The sequence below is a fragment of the Oncorhynchus mykiss genome, chromosome 14 (assembly GCF_057628025.1).
Source record: "Oncorhynchus mykiss isolate SJ-2025 chromosome 14, ASM5762802v1, whole genome shotgun sequence".
NCBI lineage: Eukaryota > Metazoa > Chordata > Actinopteri > Salmoniformes > Salmonidae > Oncorhynchus > Oncorhynchus mykiss.
Window position 1 is genome coordinate 12,287,501 of NC_143035.1, and position 16,807 is coordinate 12,304,307.

Here is a 16,807-nt window from a genome sequence, read left to right on the forward strand (position 1 = left end):
AAGGTTACACATATTATCGGTCCTACCTCACATTACCCCAGCAGCCTTAACTAGGTTCCTCCATTCCTGACCTGAACTATCTGCATTCTGTGTCTTAGAGGAATATGATTGGCCAGTGAATATGAATAATGAGGATTACAGGATATAAATTGAGAAGCTATAAGACCAGGAAGAGAGGCGAGAGGAGAGAAAAAGCGAGGAAAGGAGTCCACTCAGGAGTATTAGGCCTCGGTGTGGGTGTAGGACCTGAGCCAGCTATACAGTCGGAGGTCTGGCCATGGCTGACCAGTCATTGTGGATGTTGGCTGAGACCATGAGGACTACCTTTGGCTGACCAGATGCCTGTCGCCATGGTGAGGGGATAGCACTGCTGTGGACCTCCCCACCTGCTGCGTCTCGCCTGATTACTTCCAGCAGGACGTTAGATACACTGACTGTGGTAGGTTGAAATATGGCCACACTCAGCATCTAGTGGTACATTCAATAGAATGTCCTGCCATTCGTATACTGTAGTCTAGGGCTTCTGTAATGGAGTAGAATAGACTAATATGAAATGGAAGTTAACATTAAGGCTTCAGAGTACAGGTACATCCGACATCAATCGGTCAATCAATTAAACAGCGTGTGTGAAGATGTGCATGTATACATGTGTATAAATGTGACATTATTAGGGACTCATCCTAAGAGAGATCTAAGGAGAGGCTCACTGTTACATTGCCTATAATCCTCTCTACCTGCGGTGTATCTAGGGGTGTATATTCTGGAAGCACCGCTCTGACAGCCAGTCGACGACAGCCTGCTTCTCCCCCAGACAGCCTGATACATGATTGATAGTCTCTTTGAAATATTAGCCCTGTGAAAGCCACACACTCAATTTCATCACACTAATGAAGCGCATGCAGGGGCTCTTGACTAGGCATTAGAAGAAATAGCTAATTTCAGACACAGGTTCTTTTTAAATGTTGTTTTATGTTTGGGATGAAAGTGGGTAGATATTTGCCCCTATGGTTTTGGATATGAATGACAGGCTATGTTATTTACTGCCAGAAAGTGGTATTTCTAGTACATACTGAGTGACTGAGGTGTTACTGGAAACATATACAGGAAGACACAGAGGTGGGTCCTGTCCTGGAAAACCCATCAACATCTCTGAATGTCTGAAATCTCTAAATTGAAACAGAAGCACTGAGGGTGGAATCTAAAAATACGTATATCCACCTTGTTGTTGCAGAAAACATCCGGAGGTGAAAGCCAACCGAAGCAATGATAGGTTCTTTTCTCTCCTTGTCGTTGGCTGTTTGGCTTTCTGGAGCATGCAGGGCTGGAGGCCATCTTGTAAAGAACACACCTGAGTTAGGTTGCCAGGGGCACCTGGGGATCAGGTGTGACTAATCTCCCACCTCTCACTGGACATCACGCCTCCGAGTGCTTTATCTTTATTTTGGAGTCTGGAAGCTCAGCTCAGGTACAATAGCTTGTAGTGTGTGTGTGTGTGTGTGTGTGTGTGTGTTCACGCATGTGTGTGTGCGTTCGTGAATTGTGTGTGTGAAAACACTGCATATGTATTCATATTTAGTGTGTCTATGTTAATTGGCCATTTTTGTTAATTGTGAATTGGTTAATTAATGAACACTTAAGTTCTCACCAAGTAGTCAATGTTCAATTACCGGATTACATAAAGATATGACTGCAGGCTCATTTTCTCCAATAAGACTGTCCCCTTTCTCATGAGGAGACTATTAGTAGCAGATTAGTAACACTCTCGTCTGCTCCCTTCATCTATCTTTTTCAGCCAGGTCACCTGTGATACAAGTCAGTATTCGACGTCAATCCATATCTGAGTACGTCGGGAGAGGATGTGGAAAGCGGCCACTAGGGGCAACAGCGAGAGCTGCTACCTTCAAGTAAGTTTGGGTTTTTCTAGTGTGTTGTGGACAGGGATGGCGGATGGTTGTAATCCTGTTCAAATCCAGCTATGTTTGTTTTAAGCCTATCCCTAACCTTAACCCTTACCTTAACCATTCAGAGTTAATGCCTAACCTTAAGGTTTTGGACTTAATGCCTAAACTTAACCGTAAACACTTTTGAGATTTGCAACAACTTTGAAATTTGAAGTTTGAGAAACATGGATGAACGTCTAATTCTGAGGTGAGAGCTAGTTGCTCTTGTTAGAGGCTAGAGACGCTTAGGTACAGAAGAGATGAGGCAGTACTCAGGACAGAGCTCAGAGCTAAATTAATCACTTCAAGCCTGTCTGCTCTCTTACAGTAAAACAGACAAAGTCATACTGTTAGGCCCCTTTTAGCGGTTCTCGTTGTCGTTTTCTTTAGCGGGCCCCGCTTGCCCTATAAACGTTTCTCTCATTACCGCCAGGCTTCTGCCTAGTTGCCTACAATTGCCTTCCCTTCTTTTTTCTTTTTTTTAATGGTCTGTTTTTCCTTTCTCCCCATCAGCTGTGTCAATGTAATTGAGGGAGACTCAGTTAAGGATCTTTTATGCTCTTTGGTTGTTGAAAGTGTCCTGAAGGGGGTTCGTCAGTGTTTTACAGCGCCGGAGGAAGATGGCGGATCAAGGACAGAACAGCTGCAGACAATAACAGAGGAAATTGGTCCTCTGGTGCAGAGGGGGGTGGAGGAGGGGGATGAGGACACGGCACGGCCTTAAAAAGACAGCTAACACACACGGAACACTATCACTGCAGTTTGGTTACTGCCTACCATCCAGCAGGCCCTCTGGCTCGGCTCCATCAGCCAGCTCTGCAGGGGAAACAACCTTAGCTTGATGTTATAAATTGGTGAAAATGGGATGCAAATTGGGTCTGAAATTGTATTAAAGTCTTTTGACAGGTGAAATTGCATGAAAGTCTATATGACAGCTATGAGTGATGCTGAAAAGACAGATTCTGTGTTACAGGCAGTTTCAATTGTGATATCAGGAGAGAGGGTGGGAGAGGGAAGAGAAGAGGAAGAGGGGAAGATAGAGAGAGAGAGAGGGAAAGAGAAATCTAATAACTATTGGCGACAAAAAAAACGACCTTTGTGCCATATTAGCTGCAAAATATGTAGCTTCCTGCCACACCCATAGGGACAGCCAGTGGAACGGCCATCCAAAGCAATAACATTGCTGTCTGTGTCTTTCTCACTATTTCTTACTGTAGTGTCCTGTTAATTGTTACTACTCACTGAGTATTATTATTGGTCCTATTATTATATATCTGCGTCATCATTGATTTTATATGTCTATATGTTTGCTTTGGCAATGTATTTGGTAACACTTTCCATGCCAATAAAGCCATTTGAATTTAAGAGAGAGAGAGGGGAGTGGGAGAAAGACAGATTGCGAGAGAGAGGGAGAGAGAGAGAGAGAGGAGAGACTGACAAACTTAGTCTTCCAGCTGTCAGGATAATACACTAGAGACATGAAGAGGAACCACTGTGTCCACGCCACGGACGCCATTAGTCCAATATTCCCGCTCGGATGGGAACATTCAGCTTTCCTACACTACTTCACTTAGAAAGCAGGAGATAAAGCGAGGGGTGGCAGAGACAGAGAGGAAAAAACAAGAGAATAGGAGAGGGAGACCGACGCCGAGAGAGAATATAAAAGAGAGAATGGAAGATTGAATAGAAGAGAGATTTAGGTCAGGGCTGACACTATGACTGTAGCACAGAGGCTGGCCCAGGATTGAGGTCAGCGGCTGGCTGGACACACAGCCTAGTCTGAGTCACAGTCCAGAAGAACACTGTCGCCAGTGAATCACTAGTCATTAGAAATCAAATGACTATCTGTTTGTTGTGACATTTCCCTACTATGGGAATTTGGGCAATGCAGAAATATACCATTTTTAATTGTTCATTACATATGGTATCTCCTTCATAGAATACACCATGCACATTGTAGTCATTCAGCAGACGTGTTTATCCAGAGCAACTTACAGTAGTAAGTTCATACATCTTTGCAAGCACCATGCTCTACCATCTGAGCCACACTGATTGTACAACATGTCAAGAGCACCTTCCTAATATTGAGTTGCACCCCTCCCCCTTTTGCCCTCCGAACAGCCTCAATTAGTTGGGACATGGATTCTACAAGGTGTCAAAAGCATTCCACAGGGATGCTGGCCCATGTTTACTCCAATGATACCACAATTTTGTCAAGTTGGCTGGATGTCCTTTGGGTGGTGGACCATTCTTGATACACACTGGAAACTGTTGAGCGTAAATAACCCATCAGCATTGCTGTTCTTGACACAAACCGGTGCGCCTGGCACCTACTACCATACCCCTTTCAAAAGCACTTAAATCTATTGTCTTGCCCATTCACCCTCTGAATGGCACACAGACACAATCCATGTCTCAATTGACTGAAGGCTTAAAAATCCTTCTTTAACCTGTCTCCTACCCTTTATCTACACAGATTGAAATTGATTTAACAAGTGGCATCATTAAAGCATCATAGCTTTCACCTGGATTCACCTGCTAAGTCTATGTCATGGAAAAACCAGGTGCTCTTAATGTTTTTTACACTCAGTGTATGTGTCTAGTTGCATGGCCAGTACAACCCCAGACAGGAAGAGACAGAGACCATCTACAGGCAGAGATGTCTGAACCAGGTGTTTCTGACTGCTCCTCTCTTACCATAAAATGGCTGACAGTATGTTGTGGTCTATCCTCATGGCAATGAATGAGATACGGTAGGTCGAATCCATGTAGAATCAAGTTAAAACCCTTGACCCAAGGCCAACCACAAGTGTGTTCTGGGGAATGCTTTCTCTCTCTCTGTCTGGCATCAACCAAACAGACACACACTCATATAACACACAAAAATACACATACTTTAGCTCCACAATTACTTTCTAATTGATGGTCTGGCCCCTGTCTAAACTTGTGCAGACCTGGGCAAGCAGGGCCAAATGAATCCTGACTTTGATATGAAATAAACTGTAGGAGCTTCCCATGTCAATGTTTCATTCCTTCTCCTTCTCTCTCTCCTCTCTTCTCCCTCCATCACATCTCCATTAGAGTGAGGAATGAGGGCAGAAAAGGGGATGAGAAGAGGGAGAGTGGCAGGAGGGCTAAGGAGAAGGGCCGTGGGATGAGGAGAGATGGGATATGGAGGTGAGGGTTGTGGTCGAGGGTCACGGGTAGGGGGATGATGAGGAGCAGGGAGGCAGGGTTGTGGATGATGATGAGGGGAAAAGGGGGTGAGGAGATGGGTCCACATTAGGTCAGCCTGCTACTTGAGTGTTATAAGGTTCCACTTGACCCAATTACAGCAGAGAAAGAGAAAGAGAGAGGCAGACCAGAGAGAATGATTAACCCACGGCCACACACACACAGCCACAGGCGCTCTGGGCCTGAGAGGGGGGAGAGGGCTTGAGAAAGGGGAGAGGGGATAGGGGAGAGAGGGGAAGGGGCCTGAGAGGGGGAGAAGGCCTGAGAGATGGGAGAGGGGGGAGTGGGGACAGGGGAGGGGAGAGAGGAGGAGGGGCTTGAGAGGGGGAAAGGGCCTGAGAGATGGGCGAGGAGGGAGTGGGACAGGGAACAGGGAAGAGAAGGGGAGAGGGCTTGAGATGGGAAGGAGAGAGACTTAGTGATCCAATTTTGGTTATAGTGGTTGCTGTTTGTTGGGTGTTTGATTACAGAGACACCATTTTCTGGACCTCATGACCTCTCATGCGTTATGGTGGCGCTCATGGGCAAATCCCTTCCCTGAAGCATTATTTACTTGATTGTCCTTTACTCTGTGATTCATACCAAACATTTTCACTGCCCACTAAATCAGTCCTGCCTCCTCTCCTCCTTTCCTCTGTCTCTTTGACCTCCTCTCCGCCCAGTAAAGTTCACCCCAGTTTGTCTTCCTCAACAACTCGGACAAAGACAACTCCTCCCTTCCTCCACTCTGCCGTCTGTCTCCAACAGAGACTCAAATAAATAGTGATGCTTCACACAGACCCCATGAAACCATCTGAAATACTTTATATGTCTCCTATTGATTGGCCCCTGGCCTCTTCCTCAACCGCCTGGGTCGGCATTAGTATCGACGAGGAGGAGATTTCTCACCCTGCCTGCTATAAAGCAGCCATTTCCGTGGCCTTTCAACGACGGAGAATTAGATGAAGTGCTATTTACAACCCTTCCTCTCTGTACCGACACATAGACAAAGTGCTGCGGGTGTGTACTTCAAGGGCCATGAGTGCTGCCGTTGGGTCGAATACGTTTTGGAGTCTCTGACAAGTCTCACTTTCCAGTATAACGTCCCTTTCAGACTCTCTAGCACTGTCATATACACCTCAGAGTAATTTGAAAGTGTCTTAGAGACTCAGATCAGGTTTACTTCATGTTATAATCTTGAAAAACTATATGAGATTAGAAAGGTCCTAAATTGCCGCAAGGAGACCTAGATACAGTGTGGTGTGTTAGGAGGAGATGAATCCTGCAGGACAATCACCTTTCCCGAGCTATCATCTCTGTCTCTAGCTGTCTGATTCTGGAAACTCTAAATATCAAGCTTGGTGAAGTCTGTATGCGAGACAGACACAACACAATCTCTCCAGCCTGAAAGAGGCTCATCCTTCCTGTGAATGGAGGATAAAAAAACAGAACAGAAAAAATAAAGAGGTGAAAGAGCTACAAAGGGAGAGCTGTCTGGCCTAGACTTTAAAAAGTCCTTGACCTTGGCGTTAGGGCCAACCTTCTGCGTTACCTTTATTTGAGACGTGCTAATGAACAGTCACGTCGTATAAGGGCCTCTACCAAACTAGGCCACGGGAGAAAAAAAAGAGAAAAGAGGGAGAGTTTTCCTTCTTTTTTTTAATGAGTGGACTCGCCGCTCGTCTTAACCAATCTCTTATCATGGTTAGTCACTCACCCTGAAGGTTGAAACCTAGAAGTTGGACAATCAGAATGTCAGAACATAACACGATAAAACCTGGTGCATAGACCCCGTTTACCATCTCAGTTGCTTCTCTCTCTGCCACGAACGAGAGCAACTTTGTTGTATAAAATACGAGATGTGTATTTGGAATAGAGAAGTATTTTCCTCCTCCTGTCACACCAGAGATATTGGAATTCATAACATGGGGAACATAATTGGTTATAGGGAATATTGTGAAGGGAAAAGGAGTGAAAGAAAGAAAAGGAAAGGGAAAAAGTAAACTCATTTGCAAGCGACTACACTTATAATTAAATTCCAAGCTAAAAGCCTTGCTTGTCATGTGTACTCATTTGCATCTCTGTTAAATATTCATGAATTTATTTGCATGAGCAGGCACAGTGTCTACACATGAGACGTCACACAGAATTTTTAATATATACTTTATAATATTTGACAATCTGCCCAATGGCACCAGACAGGGTAATGCATTTTGTAGGGATATTTTTTTTTTTACAGATATGGAAAGCCATAGTTACTGGAAAATTCACAAAATGATATTCATTCATCTCTCAACAGCTACAGTAGAAAGAAGAGGACGATTGATTCCATGGTAAACTACTTGTGGATGTTGAAGTGGCTACTGAGTAGGGTTGTTTACTGAAGCACCTCAGGAATTCATGCTACAAGAACATCAGAACATGCTGTTTATTGGTCTGATTGATTTGTTTTTTATATGTATTCAATTTTTCCTGACTTGGTTTTCCTGTATTGGATCCATTTTTTTTTTTCATTGTATCTAATTTTCCTCATATGAACCTGATGGGCATCAAAGAGCAAAACATAGATGTATGTGTAGTTCACTGAAAACGCACGTTGCATCTCCAAATTACATTGAACCGCCTAGGTCGGTAGTTGCAGTGAACAAAGCCTTCCGTAGGAGAGGATCAAAGTAGGCTTTGAGACACACTCCCTAAGTGACAGACTGGTCCGGATCACATTTTAATACCTCTTTGTTTTATTAAATCACTAAGCAAACACTTTGTGTTTCTCTAAATGCGCTGCTCTCATTCCATTACCATCAGCCCAGACCGGTAGCACAACCAGGGTGAGAGGCATTCGACACGACAGCATCTTCTAAATATTTAACATCGTGGGACAAAGCAGAGAGAGGGATCGCACTCCGTAAATAAGTTAAAAAAACAAAGAGGGAAAACACATAAGAGGAGAGATTAGTCCCTGCTAAAAGTGAAACAATGCCTCACTGTTCCAGCCTGCATAATTTAGAGGCCTTGCTGTGTCCGATCGAGTTCCAGCCCCTCTGGATTGAGACATCCTTCCATGGAGCACCAAGGAAAGAGGGAGAGAGGGAGAGGAGCCGCCTGCTTCCGTTTTGCTCCGGCTCGGTCGGAGAAAATCACAGTTCCGTGTTTACAGATGAGCTAGTTTTCCCAGAACGCACTTTGCATTTTAATGAGGCCCTTGCCTGCATACTAAGTGCACATTAAGCCGATGCAGTGGGGGCGAATGTAGCGATACATTACGGTCAAAGGGAAACAGCCTCTTCAAATTTTTAAACAAACAAAAGTTTTAGAGGGGCCAGAGTTGTTGTGATGCAGATTAGGGTGGAAGTTGTGCTGGTGGTTGTGCTGGTGGTAGGGATGATGAGGAGGAATACTAGGAAGAGGCTAGCTATTACAGTGATTATCTTTATGTTGAGATTGATGATAGTGACGATAGTGTCAGCGTTAGCTCTGTTAAGTGTCCAATTCAGAGGTATGATCCAGTTAAACCACAGTATCCCCAAAATACCTCTCCCCCTAATACAATGATACATTTTCATAGAAGAAGTCTTCATTTTCTAACAGTTATTTAGAGGAGGAGTACCCGTATGTACTGTACTGACCCTGGCCTGACCCCACTTTCAGAGGGTGTCTCAAGGAGAGTTGGGGTACGCAAAAAGTACATTTCCAATTCACTCATGCGTATTAATACACACTTGTACATGTATGAAACAGGAAAAATATAAGCACCCACCTAATTATTATTAATTAGTATATACAGTGGAAGTCGGAAGTTTACATACACTTAGGTTGGAGTCATTAAAATTTGTTTTTCAACCACTCCACAAATCTCCTGTTAACAAACTATAGTTTTGGCAAGTCGGTTAGGACATCTACATTGTGCATAACACAAGTAATATTTCCAACATTTGTTTACAGACACATTATTTCACTTGTAATTCACGGTCTCACAATTCCAGTGGGTCAGAAGTTTACATACACTAAGTTGACTGTGCTTTGAAACAGCTTGGAAAATATTTGACATCATTTGAGTCAATTGGAGGTGTACCTGTGGATGTATTTCAAGGCCTACCTTCAAACTCAGTGCCTCTTTGCTTGACATCATGGGAAAATCCCCCAAAAATTGTAGACCTCCACAAGTCTGGTTCATCCTTGGGAGCAATTTCCAAACGCATGAAGGTACCACGTTCATCTGTACAAACAATAGTACACAAGTATAAACACCATGGGACCACGCAGCCGTCATACCGCTCAGGAAGGATACGCATTCTGTCTCCTAGAGGTGAACGTACTTTGGTGCGAAAAGTGCAAATCAATCCCACAGAACAGCAGCAAAGGACCTTGTGAAGATGCTGGAGGAAACAGGCACAAAAGTGTATATAAACTTCCGACTTGAACTGTATATTTGTCATTTAAAAATAAATTATGTATGTTACTTTTTAACTAGGTAAGTCAGTTAAGAACAAATTCTTATTTACAAAGACAGCTTATCCCGGTCAAACACAGATGACGATGGGAATCCCAATCATGGCCAGTTGTGATACAGCCTGGAATCGAACCAGGATCTGTAGTGACCCCTCTAGTACTGAGATGCAGTGCCTTAGATATCTGTGCCACTCAGGAGCCCCTAAGAAAACTTGATGATCTGAAATGAGAGAGCATGTTTTTCTTTTCTCTTAATATTCCCAACCCTCCTGGTCTTCAGAGGTTTGAAGTAACTAATTACAACTTCTCTCATTACTGTAATTGAGTAGTTTTCCGAGTACTTGTACTTTTTTGATAATTGTTTTAGTAATCAGTCATTGTATTTCTACTTCAGTAAAATGTCATTAAAGTAACAGTCCTTCTAATTGAGCAGGATATTTCAGTCCTCTTTCCACCCCTGGTGGTCTACTATTCCTGCAGAATTCCTGGTTTCCTTGGAGACAGCCAGGGAGCTTCGGCGAAATGGAAGACGCCAGGTCTTTTCAGGCTCAAGCGGGAAGGATCCTGCTGTGGCCAAAGCCCTATCCGGAGCGCCGGGAATCCAAACTGACATAGATTTTCCATCGCCCAGTCGGAGCCAAACACCGGCTGACAGTATCAAGCACTTCCTTCAGGCCCTGTCTATGACAGCCAGACCGCTGCATTAAGGACTAGACTACAGGCCAGCAGAAAGACTGACCAAGGAAGGCCTTCTTCATTCATTGACTCAATCATGAACCCCAAATTCTCAAAATGGCTTCCTGTTATTTGTTCACATTTCCGAAAAATGCACATTGTTTCGAATAACGTTCTGGGTTGCTATACAAAACCCATGCTTAATTAAGCGAAAGCTTCGTCCTTATGGAAGTATGTGTCCCTGAAATGTGAAATATAATATTTTTGCTTAACCTTTCAGAAAATAATTCCTGCTATTTCCTGAAGTGCTACATTTGTCTGAAATAATTTGCAAACTGATTATCTTGGGGGAAATGAACAGTGCCATTTGTAGATGAAAATAAAAAGAAATGGCAAGGTCTAGAAACGATAGCTCATGGGATCAAATCCAGACAGGTCAGGGAAGTAAGAAAAATAAACTGGCCTCCTTTCCGACCATGTGTTTGGTCCCCGGGTATTACACATATTTTAACCCTGCGACGGCTGAAAAGCCACTCAGGCTCAGAGGAAATGGGTTGAAGGGAGAGTGAGGGAAGGTGTGCTTTGCTTGGTGAAGCTCCCAGAGAGAGAAAAGTAATCTCTCACTCTGATAAGATATGTCTTCAAAGCTTATTCATTTGAATAATTTGTTATGACAGGGTTGTATGAATTGCTAATATTTACTATGGTATTTCAACTGGAGGATATTGCTAGATAAGTGCCATTCAATAGCTAAGATCTGACCTCAGAAAAGTTTTTAACCCCTAGAGGGGTTTCGACTAGATAGTAATCTGTTCAAGAACATAGTAGGTGTCAGAGGTGACAAATAACAATTTCATGGTCGGGGTAAGAGATATTCCAATGTATGTACAGTACTCATATTTACAAATGGCAATACATTAACATAGAATGGAACTGAGATAGAGTTGACAAATCCATAAATGGCTCTTGGAATGATACCTAAAGCGGACATTGCCATTGGCTGCACGGAGTAGAGAAATCCCATGCAGCCTTGTTTACGTGTTCGAACACTGGAATGTGAGATTAATATACACCTCAATTACATGCTAACCAAACCGTACACGTCGCGTAAGCATCGCAAAATAAATTTAGAAATCCATGTTATTCAAATATTGCACCCACACTGCTCGCGTGCGCCAACGAGCGTCTGCGATGCCAAGGGCTAAAATAGAACTCCTTTCTATTTCTGACGCAGATCGCGCTGCAACTCCTGCCTCTCCCATCTCCTCATTGGTTTTTAGAAGCAGGTACCCACGTTCCATCTCCTCATTGGTTATACCCACGTGGGTGATTGAATGACAAACTATTGCCGGTAGTCGTGGTAATGCTATGAAAGTTTAGATGCCTATCACCATATAAGTTTAAAGATGAAAAAGCCTGGAAGGAGGAGACATGACTAGAAACGATTTGGTTGGTCGTTTTATGTGTGGATTAATTGTCAGAGTAGAAGACCTTGTGCATTTCAGGTAAAATAACAACTGAATGTTTATATCCCAGGACAAATTAGCTAGCAACAGCAAGCTAGCTAAATAGGACAAATTAGCTAGAAAGTGCAAGCTAACTAGCTAAATTGCCATACATGTTTGCACAGTGTGATGGCGACTACATCGTCTGTGGACCTATTGGGGAGGTAAGCAAATTGGAGTGGGTCTAGGGTGTCCGGTAGGGTGGAGGTGAAAGCACTTCATGACGACGGAAGTGAGTGCTATAGGGCGATAGTCGTTTAGCTCAGTTACCTTAGCTTTCTTGGGAACAGGAACAATGGTGGCCCTCTTGAAACATGTGAGAACAGCAGACTGGGAAAGGGATTGATTGAATATGTCCATAAACACACTAGCCAGCTGGTCTGCGCATGCTCTGAGGACACGGCTAGGGATGCCGTCTGGGCCAGCAGCCTTGCAAGTGTTAACACGTTTAAATGTTTTACTCACATTGGCTGCAGTGAAGGAGATCCCGCAGGTTTTGGTTGCTGGCCGTGTCGGTGGTAGTATATTGTCCTGAAAGCGAGCAAAGAAGCTGTTTAGTTTGTCTGGGAGCAAGACATTGAGGTACACGACCTGGCTGGTTTTCTTTTTGTAGTCCATGATTGACTGTAGACCCTGCCACATACCTCTCATGTCTGAGCCATTGAATTGCAACTCTACTTTATCTCTATACTGACGCTTAGCTTGTTTGATTTTTTATTTATTTTATTTATTTTATTTCACCTTTATTTAACCAGGTAGGCTAGTTGAGAACAAGTTCTCATTTGCAACTGTGACCTGGCCAAGATAAAGCATAGCAGTGTGAACAGACAACACAGAGTTACACATGGAGTAAACAATTAACAAGTCAGTAACACAGTAGAAAAAAAGGGGTGTCTATATACATTGTGTGCAAAAGGCATGAGGAGGTAGGCGAATAATTACAATTTTGCAGATTAACAACACTGGAGTGATAAATGATCAGATGGTCATGTACAGGTATATTGGTGTGCAAAAGAGCAGAAAAGTAAATAAATAAAAACAGTATGGGGATGAGGTAGGTAAAAATGGGTGGGCTGTTTACCGATAGACTATGTACAGCTGCAGCGCTCGGTTAGCTGCTCAGATAGCAGATGTTTGAAGTTGGTGAGGGAGATAAAAGTCTCCAACTTTGCCTTGTAGAGGGAATAGCTACACTGTTTGTATTCGGTCATGTTTCCAGTCGCCTTGCCCTGATTAAAAGCAATGGTTCGCACTTTCAGTTTTGCGCGTATGCTGCCATCAATCCAATCTGGTTGGGGAAGATTTGAATAGTCGCCGTGGGTACAACATCACCGATGCACTTGCTAATAAACTCGCACACTGAATCAGCATATACATCAATGTTGTTGTTCAACGCTATCCGGAACATATCCCAGTCCACGTGATCAAAGTAATCTTGAAGCATGGAATCAGATTGGTCGGACCAGCGTTGAACAGACCTGAGCACGGCGTTTCCTGTTTTAGTTTCTGTCTATAGGCTGGGAGCAACAAAATGGAGTCCTGGTCAGATTTGGCGAGGGAAGGATTTGTATGCGTCGTGGAAGTTAGAGTAACAATGATCCAGGTTTTTTCCAGCCTGGGTTGCGCATTCGATATGCTGATAACATTTTGGGAGCCTTGTTTTCAGATTAGCCTTGTTAAAATCCCCAGCTACAATAAATGCAGCCTCGGGATATGTGGTTTCCAGTTTACATAGTCCAATGAAGTTCTTTCAGGGCTGTCGAGGTGTTTGCTTGGGGGGGGGTACACACGACTGTTATTATAATCTAAGAGAATTCTCTTGGTAGATCATGCGGACAGCATTTGATTGCAAGAAATCCTAGGTCAGGTGAACAAAAGGACTTGAGTTCCTGTATGTTGTTATGATCACACCACAACTCGTTAATCATAAGGCATACACCCCCGCCCTTCTTCTTACCAGTTTTTGTTGGTGTGATGCGTGAAGAAACCAGGTGGCTGTATCGACTCTGATAACGTATCCCGAGTGAGCCATGTATATTGCTGTATATTCCAGTGACGAACCGTGACTATTGGAGCTAGGCCCTCAGTTGCGGAAAAATATCTGACTTCATAAGTATAGATAGGGAACTCGGATGCCTGTGTATACAGAGCATGAATTGAGACTTTTCTTTTCCAGACCTACAATATGTAGGAGAAGCAATTCTTTGATGACAGAGTGAAACGGTCCTAAGCCACGCCTTGGCTGTGGCTCGCAGAAGCAGCACACGTACACAACGGTTGCAAAAATCAATAGCAGGAAGCACTTTAGAAGAAAATACAGTTGCGTTGTTTCAAAGAAGTATTTGCCAAAACAAACAGTCACTCAAATAGTGGCGGAATAAATTCAACCACACAACTACTCACATTGTTTACAAGACCACGGACAGTATATGCTGTCAGAGAGAAAAAAGTTGCGCTGTATTCGATGTTCTATCTCTAGCATGCAACAATAAAAAAATGCATCACCACACGAAACGTCATTACCTTTGTTTTTACCACACAACGAGTGATCTAAAGTTGAAATAATATTTTACACATTGTATTCAAAATGATATGAACGACATAGCAACAAAAATCAAGCTCTAGATTAAAACCAAAAGTCCTTTCACCATTATGATTATCATTTAAAACCGAAGTCCATTCTCCTGTCCTTCTTTATAAAATGGGCAGGTTGTCTTTGGATTTTAAATCCAAAATAAGTTATTTTTCGATTGTGATTAAAGCCAGGGCTGACAGTCGGGCCTGTCCAGTGGTGTTCCTGGCATATGTCTGTATCCTTTTTAGTGCCGAAATTGTTATTTCTACTGATGCAGTGGACACCGGAATGATCCAAACTAGACAGGTAAGCAGATACAATTGGTGCATACTATCAATTAGTCTTTTCTGCTGGAGAAAGTGGAGCGTTTGGAAAGTTTGGTGTTTCCCTATCTATTGGGAACTTTTGTGGGTCAAGGAGGGAAAGGAACATGAGCATTTCATGGTTATTGAACCTGTTCCTTAGCTGAGTGACAATGTTGACGGTGATCACACTGTGTAGCTGTTGGTACTGGCCACAAACGTCTCCTTGCACATGTGTCCTGCGCCCCCTTGGAACTTCTGGTCTCACTCAGTGTCCTCGTAGGTGATATCGAATGTTCCTTTTTCCCTCTCTGTGGTGTTGCAGAAGTCGTCCACCCTGGACAAGCAGAACTGCATGTCAAACTCCCTGTTCTGCAATATTCCAAACAGCACGTCGGAGTTTGCAAACATGGCGTAGATCGCCGATAGCAGGAAGCAGAACTCGAAGCTTGTTATGTGCACCATGTGTCCATCTGCGCTGTGAGCTGTGTCTTCATCAAAAGCAACGTGATGGCACCCTATGTATTCATAGAGATCAATGAGTTCCGCTGTTTTTTCATACACAGTGCAAACTAAGCGTGAGGAGAAGTTCCATGGCGCCACTCTGGATAGTCTTTGATGGCATATTTCATCCAGTAGTTTTCTTCGTTTGACAGATCTTGAGAAAAACGCTGCTAGGCCACCAAGATGAGAAAAAAAATGATTTTCTTCAATTTTCCTGTCATTACATTCGCAACCGCGTGTACCAGGTCATTTTGGATTTGGCTGGAAGTGCCTGTGAAAACGGTAGCCGTAGCCAAATGGCAGTTTAACGTGCTGTCATACTCAGCCAAGCATTCCAGTATTTCCAAGTAGTTTCCCTATTAGCTGATTCTTTACCCTCCACGTGTCCTCTGAATGCAAATTCTTGCTTGCCTAAAAACACAACCGTATGGAATAAGGCACTTTAGAATCTCCCTGTTGTGTCTGACTTCATTATTGTGAGCAAGTGTCTCATTCCGCCACTGCTCGTTAAGAAGAAGGTCTAGTCTTGTTCCCCAAATATTTTTAACTCACTGTAGCTCGCAGGTGTGAAGTTGAGTTTTGGTGTCGAAGTGCTGACTGTCAAACAGGCTAAATCTTTGAAACCAGTTGTCCAGCTTGAGCTATTATCTGTGCTGAAGAGTAGGCAATTCCAAGAGTAAAGCTTTTGTCAGCTCACAGCAGGTTATCCACGGATAGCGCTCATAATTATTAACTTGAAAATGCCTTTCAAAACTCTTTCCTCGTGGCACCAAATCAGGCAGTGCAGGAGTTGGTCTCCAGGTATGTACAAGATTGAACTATTCATTAAAAGTTAGTCTTGAAAAGGGCGATTTAGTCACCACATCGTCCTCGATTACTCTCCCTGCAGTTGCCACTGCCGTCGCTACATACACTCACTGCAAAAAGATAGCCAGCTAGCTAGGCTCAAGCTTGAGAAAACAAGATAAGGCTCGCAATTAGCTCTGAATTAGTGCCTCAAGGCCCAATTACATACAATTGTCCCACCTATTACAAGACAATTTGTGATTGGTTGATTCTACTGTCATTCCAAAATGCTGCTCTAATTGAAGTCAACGTCAATGACATTGGCTGGCACCGTCTATTCAAAGCCTGAGGACCTAGCCAATGAGCGTTGAGCCCAGCTAGATTATTTCTACCAAGAGACTACCAAAGAAAAACATTTTTGCTCTTGGATATTAGCCCTTCTTTTTCCAACACAAACGTAAGAAATTCAATAGGAAGATAATTACAATTAAGACAAAAAAAAATATTAAACCAATGAAAACAAAATGACAAATTATAATATATAAAAATATATACAGATTTGTATCTATCCTTAGGCCCTCACTGGGGGCGTATAGGGCCCTGACGGTGCCCCACTGGTATATTTGCTGGTGAACTCAGGCTTTTACATCATATATTCATGAGCTCTGAGTTATTTTCAGTATTCAAATTAATCAATATTGCATCATCCATCAAAGTTCTAGTAGTAGTCAGTGTCAGACATAAGTATAGTTAGGAACCATCCATCTTTCATAATACTTTCCCTGACAGGAGTTGTTCAAACTGTCTTGTTTACAATGTGGAGGCAATGTTTACCCAATGTTTGGAGACCCACCCAAG

General features: G+C 43.2%; 1 long non-coding RNA gene across 1 annotated transcript in view; it reads right to left on the reverse strand.

The window, feature by feature from the left end:
* The window catches only part of LOC118938696 (uncharacterized), a 36,238-nt gene extending 20,110 nt beyond the window's left edge, over window positions 1-16,128 (reverse strand). Inside the window, exons 1-2 of the long non-coding RNA XR_005035928.2 lie at window positions 15,716-16,128; window positions 12,248-12,313 (exon numbers count right to left, since the gene is read on the reverse strand). This is a non-coding gene — a long non-coding RNA (uncharacterized LOC118938696). The remainder of the gene's footprint in view (window positions 1-12,247; window positions 12,314-15,715) is intronic.
* Window positions 16,129-16,807: the final 679 nt, after the last annotated feature.